We start from the raw sequence: 6,682 nt of genomic DNA on the forward strand, positions 1-6,682 counted from the left end.
GCTGTGATCTCCAGGGCCTGCAGTCGTCACTTTCTCCTCCTTGTATTTGTAAAAGCCTTGGTAAATTTAATCAGCTAATTAATCCCTGGAACTTTCACACCTATCTCTCCTCCCATCTCAACGCGTAAAGCGCAGGGTAAACCTCACCTCTCATGGATAGGTTCCACGCTTATTCCCTGGTCTGAAGCTCCTAGTTTGGTCAGACTTGTGTACAGACAAAGGCTGTTTTGAGGTTTGTCTGGGGAGGGGACAGAGTAAGGCAGGAGAGATGGATGAGTCTAACAGTGAGCGGCCCAGGGCAGCAGCACCCCCATTCCCCCTACCCCATCCCCAGCTCCTTATCCCCTCTTTCAGAGACAGGAGCACAAACCCTTTTTGCTAGCGCTGAACTGTTAAAACAGAACATCTTCAGAAGAAGCAGAAATATAACCGAAAGGATGTGTGTGGGAGGGGGCGGTTGCGAGATTTCGGGTTTGATGTTTGCACCAAGTATTTCGGAAATCGGGAACACTGGAAGATTTTGGGAGGGGAGGGTGTACCATCCCTCGGTGAGAGGGAGGACGAATTTAGGTACTCGAGTCTTGCCTTGTTACAGAATGACAACCCTTGCAAATATAACAAAAAAAAACAAGTCCGAGGCGTGATTATTGTTGTGTGACCTGTCGGCCGGATTGGTTCAGGGCTGGGTAAAAGAGTTTATGGGCAGCTGGCTTACTCGTGATGCAATTTACCAAGCTCCGACCGAGAAAACAAACACGTTTTTGATCACCTTTTTGAGGATCCCTTGTTTTTTAAGTAATGGGTGGTAGTGGCTGATTGATTGTGTTCGACACAATGCTGTGTTAAGTGAAAACTGAACTCTGGAGAAACTCAGCAGGTCTGGCAGCACCTGTGGTGAGACAGAGAGAGAGAGAGGGTTAATGTTCTGTATGTCATAGCAACCATGTTGGACTCAAAACATTAACCCTGTTTCTCTCTCCACGACGAACTGTTGGCTATTGATAGTATGATTTGTTGTACTTTTAAAAACAAGATTTCCTGCATTCGCAGTATTTTACTTTTGTCCGTTCTATATGGTCGTGGGAGGGCTCTTACGGTCGATTGGCAATGTCCCCTTCTCTGAATCAGGAGGCATGGGTTCAAGTCCCACCTGCCCAAGCGACAGGTTACTGTGTGGTGACATTTTTGAACAGGTTGATTAGAAAATATCTGGAGTCCGTTTTGACTAAAACAAGGAAACCATTTATATTGTTCTGACACTTACTTTTTTTAAAAAAAAATCTTGGTTTCAATCAGAAAGTTCGAAATGCGAACTACAAATTTCAGATATAAGGTTTTGATATGACAGAATGTAGAAACTGTAATCAGAACTATTTATCGATCATTTAGCAGTTTAGATGTCTCAAGTTGGCTCGTGATTGTGACAGCTAACTTATCATCTTCGATCTTGTCTGAAAAGACGAAGGGACTATGTTTGCGGTCGGTTAGAATCATCGAATCATTTAATTATTTTTTTTAAAAACCTCATTCATAAATTCGGGAATTCAAATCGGCCCTGCTGGATTCCAATTGCTGTTTTTTTTAAAGAAACGGTCAAAATAGGTTTGACGGTTTGTATGCTCAGTGGAGTTAGTTTTCCTCCAATTGATAACGTTTTATCACCACAGTACAATGCACTTCTCATGGGCTGGACCGAGAGCCAGAAGGAGCGTAGGGGCAGGCTGCCTTAGAGTGGCCGGAAGGTGGGAGGGACAGGGGGCTTGCTGGGTCTGTACTGTCTGCACTTTCCTATGTAACAGGATTGCCTCATGTACAAATGTCATTGTTGCTGTCTTGTCATATGTGAAACTGGGATTTGAGGTTTGTCCTCATCTCTCTGTAAACTGGTTGAACGGTAGGGTTTGGGGTCTGGCTTTGCTGCTCCTCTCCCTTGTAAAATTGCTGTTGTATAACTGTTTTTCTGTAAACTCTTTTGTAATTGTTTAATAAAATATTAAAAAATACAATCCACTTCTCTGCGGTGTCAGTCACCAAATTGAATCTGAACGCGAATTTCAAACTCTACCGGGAAGATTCCCAGTTTTAAAAATTGAATTCTTTTGGCGGGACTTTCCAAGTTATAATAGAGTACAAATGTGTAGAAGCGGCGCTGACTGGCAGCTCTGACAGGGGTGAGGTGACAGGATTGCACAAAGAAACAGCAAAGTCTTGGCGAGAGCGGGAAACCAAGACTGCTAGAGCCCCATAAGACAGCTCTCCGCTCAAAGGCAGCTCATGGCTGAGTGTTCAGGTGGGCGCACCTGGAGAGCTCTGTCACCGCCAGCATATTGCACTGATCTCCTGGACATCTTGCTGCAGCTGCGGACTATCCGCAGTATGTTATAAGGCCACCAAATGTTTTAGCTCCCCTACCGCCACCGGCAGAAGCCGTCAGCATCACCACATCTCGGCTCTCACTCTCCAAGTTGTCACCCTAACGTGGCTGAAGTGTTAATTTGAGTCCCCATCCCACCGGGGCTCATTTCACTGATTTTAATTCAGCTGGACTCTCTGTCGAGTGAAAGGAAAGCGGGCCCACGAGAGGAATGAGGGTCTCTTTTGAAAACGGTGGCCCTGAACTGTACAAGGCAACACTCCCCAGAGTCAGAGATCAGATTTCGATTAGGAGCGAATATTTTGATTCCCAGAGAATCTGGCCTAGCAGCATCTGTGGACAGAAACACGGTTTACCTTCCAGGTTCCTCCAGGTTCTGTTTGTCTTAGATTTCTACCGTCCGCAGTAATTTGCTTTTATTCGGGAGTTAAAGCTCAATCTGCTTAGTCATGTTATGGCCCACGTCTGGGGAAGCAGGTGGGGCTTGAACCCCCGGTCCAGAAGTATGGACACTACCGCAACGCCACAACACGCTGCCTACAGTCCGCCCCTGATATTCAAACGGCAATTCGTGGCCTGACTTTCAATGAACCTCCTCCCTCCAACTATTAACACACTCAAAACATGAGTTAGCCCCAGCCCAAACAAACTCAGACCATCAAAATGTTGAAAGGGTGTGTACGTTCGAATTCTGTTCCATGTAAGGCGGCGGGTAAGATCTATCCATTTCCAAATACTGCCGCAAGTCGACTGTTTAAGTCTGAACCGACACCTGACGACATCGAGGGGCGCAATCTCCTGTTGAATAGATTGGGTGCAGAGTGCTGTATGCAGCTACGAAAATGGCAACACTTTTGCCTTGAAGTAATTCTGTCAAAAATGGAGAAATCTGCAGCATTTGGCTTTTTTTCTTCAAATGTTAGATTGCTATTAGATTGGTTCATGGTCATTTCGTGTGAAGCAGCTCGGGCCGTTGTCAGTCCATCTCAACGGTTTTAACACAAAAAACTAAATAAAGCTTTTGCAGGCACGTCAGCCTCACCGCGCGTTTAGCTCGGGGGTGAGATCCTGACTAGGGCAAAGCAAAATGAAAAATAACGCGCCCCATTCTGTGTTGCAGAATCGCTCCGGTGACGGTGTTTTGAGGGTGGCCACGCAGTTTGTGAATGTTTAATACGAGCTCGGTTTCCAGTAGCCCTGACCGACCCCTGTAAAACCCAGCTTCAATGAACCAGCCTGCTAATGTACTTGAACTCGGTGGCAAAGTCAAGTGAGTGTGAAGCCAGTGTTATTAACTGTGTTTCAGTTTAAGGCTCGAGGAGGCCAGTGTGGGTGAAAACTGTACAGTCTGCTCAGTTCTCCTCCTTGAGAGTGGCATATGGTCACTCCCCGTGTCCAGGACAGAGACTCACTCCCTGCACCAGACTGACCCCCCAGCAGCGTCTCCCCGCTAATCTGCAGGCAAACAACGGCTGGAGGTTCGGACAGCTTCCTGGCCTGATTTGTAAACCCTTGTGAATCCAGGAGATGTGTTTGACAGGGTGAGAGAGCGTGCAGACAGTAAAATCGGGCCCAAAGATTGTTTCAACTCCTAAGATTTCCCTTGACTCTGTCGAATTTTGTTCTGCTTCCAGTCCACCCTGACAGCAGGGTGTCAATAATAGATGAGATTCCCTACAGTGTGGAAACAGGCCCTCCGGCCCAACAAGTCCACACTGACCCTCCGTCGAGTAACCCAGCCAGACCCTCTATTTGCCCCAGACTAATGCATGCAACACTATGGGCGATTTAGCACGGCCAATTCATCTGGCCCGCACATCTTTGTGATTGTGGGAGGAAACCCACGCAGACGGAGGGAGAATGTGCAAACTGGAATCGAACCGGAGTCCCTGGCGCTGTGGGGCAGTAGTGCTAACCATGAGCCACCGTGCCACCCTCAGTAGACACGGGAGTTCATGTCTGATGCTCTGGTGAACGATCATTCACGCTCAAACCCAGGGAACTGTATCCTTCCTGTGAACACAGTCTTTGCCAAACAGGTCGATCAGGTCTATACCAATGGGTATGCCCCTTGTGCACTTCCACACCGTCCCTCCCCCCCCCCCCCACCCCCCCCCCTCTCCCCCCCCCCTCCCCCCCCCCTCACCCTCGTATATTTGTCCAGCTATCTCTGAATTATATTATCGCAGGCCCAGGGACTGGACTAGCTTAGACTGCTCCATTAATTCGTTCAACCCTTCATTTCATTCTCTCCTGGGGGCCTGGATGGTGAATCTACAGAGCTGTTGACCCAAGTTGCATGGTCAAATGGTGAGGCAATGTGTTAATGTCACTGGACCAGCAATCCAGTAACCCTGGGCTAATGCTCTGGGGCCCTCGGTTCGAATCACCCCAAGGCCGACGATGAAATTTGCATTTAAATAAAAGTATACTCTCCGTTGCTCTCAATTTGACTCGCTAATACCTTTTAGGAAGGAAATCTACCGTCTTTACATCTGACTTCAGACCCTGTAGTTGACTCTTAACTGTCCTCTGGTCAATTTAGGAATGGACAATAAATGTCAATTTAGCTGGCGATGCTGAATGGATAGTTTTACAAAATGCTGGAAATAAAACCAAAAAGTGCAGGAGGAAGCAGAGTTAACTTTTCAAGCCCAGTACCCTTTCTTCAGAACTGATATTTAATCCTAAAATTGAAACCTCCCAACAGAAGGCCACCGTGGAAGTTGCGAATGCGGAGTTGGATCTCAACTAGATCAAAAGAGTGCCGATTCTGAAGAAATCCTTTCAAACTGGAACCATTAACTCTGCCTGACTCTGCGCAGATGCTGCTAGAGTTTCTCCAGCCAGTTCTGTGTTTTGTTTCAAGTTTCAGCTCTGTCGGTTTCCAATTCTCTCGCCTTCTCATTCGCCACGTGTACCGTCTGACTTCCAGACCATCCAACTCCCTTTTAAGGAATGGTCTGTCAATGTTCCATGTGGGGAAACGCTCTCTGTAACAGGGTAGGGACGTGTTGGAATGTAAGTCTAGCTAACGGCTTCAATGAATTGGGGGTTGCTCAGACTCTGTTGGCACAATGTGGCAATCAAAGATGTTTTTCCAAGCCGGATGTTGTGCCGCCCTGTTTAAGTGTCATGAAGACTTTGTTTCCCTGACTCCGTTTCATCACATTGCATATCTCAGACTGGTTTACATTGGCACCAAGGTGGAAAAGACTCAGGTTAATTGCATAGCCAGTACGAACGACCACACGGTTCACCCGCAATGACATGATTTTTACAATGTGCGACTGAAATATTGATAACCATCAGCTCTTGAATATCAAGGGGATCTAGGGTTACCTGGAGAAAGCAGGACTATGGGGATAAAGTTATCAGCTATGATTGAACGGCGGAGTAGATTCGATGGGCTGAATGGCTTAATTTATGCTCCGATGTCTTATGGTCTTTCCGGCCTTAACAAAATGTCACTTCCTTGGTGTTTCCAGGCAGATTTTTTGCTACGTATTGGCGCATTGGAAAGATATACGAAACGACAGCGCTTCTGTTCTGCGAATAACGTTTCGTTCATGACCCAGGAAGGATTTTCAAGGTAGACCTAGGTTGAGAGCAGAAATATTGCGCTGCTCGGCTCAGTCCAGAAGCCAACCAACAAGCGAGACCTGGACAACACGAGCGAGGTAAATGCAGCCCACATCTATGTTTGTGAAGAACCCAACTCTGTCTCGACACAGACGGCCCAGTGTCACTGAACACGACTCGGGAAAACAACGTAACACCTCTCAAAGTATTCTTATAGGAAATCTAATCAGTTGTTCTAAGTTTTGGAGATCCCTCTAAATTGGGCCATAATAAACTACATGAGCTGTGGGTGGGAACTGTTCCTGGAAATGTAGTGGAGGCAAGTTTAGGAAGGAATTGGATGTTTCTTCGGATGGAAATAGACCGCGAGAGGAAGGGGCAGGAGATTGGCGCCAAGGCATGAAGCAGCGGGCCGAATGGCCTCCTCCTGCACACTGAGCCCGGCCTGTGGCACGTGAACCCCCCACGGCCGTTTCCGGGCAACGTACCTCGGCGTTCCATTGGGAGACAGTCCCAGGTAAGGACAGAGTGCACAAGCGTGCAACTCCCTCCTCAGATCTGATCACCCCACCCTTCCAGATCTGACACCCCTGCCCAGATCTGACCTCCTCCTCAGATCTGATCACCCCCTTCCAGATCTGACCCCCTGCCCACATCTGACTTCCTCCCAGATCTGATCACCCCCTCCCAGATCTGACCTCCCTGCCCATAACTAACCTCCTCCCA

Source organism: Chiloscyllium plagiosum, chromosome 30 (genome assembly GCF_004010195.1).
Source record: "Chiloscyllium plagiosum isolate BGI_BamShark_2017 chromosome 30, ASM401019v2, whole genome shotgun sequence".
Taxonomy (NCBI): Eukaryota; Metazoa; Chordata; class Chondrichthyes; order Orectolobiformes; family Hemiscylliidae; genus Chiloscyllium; species Chiloscyllium plagiosum.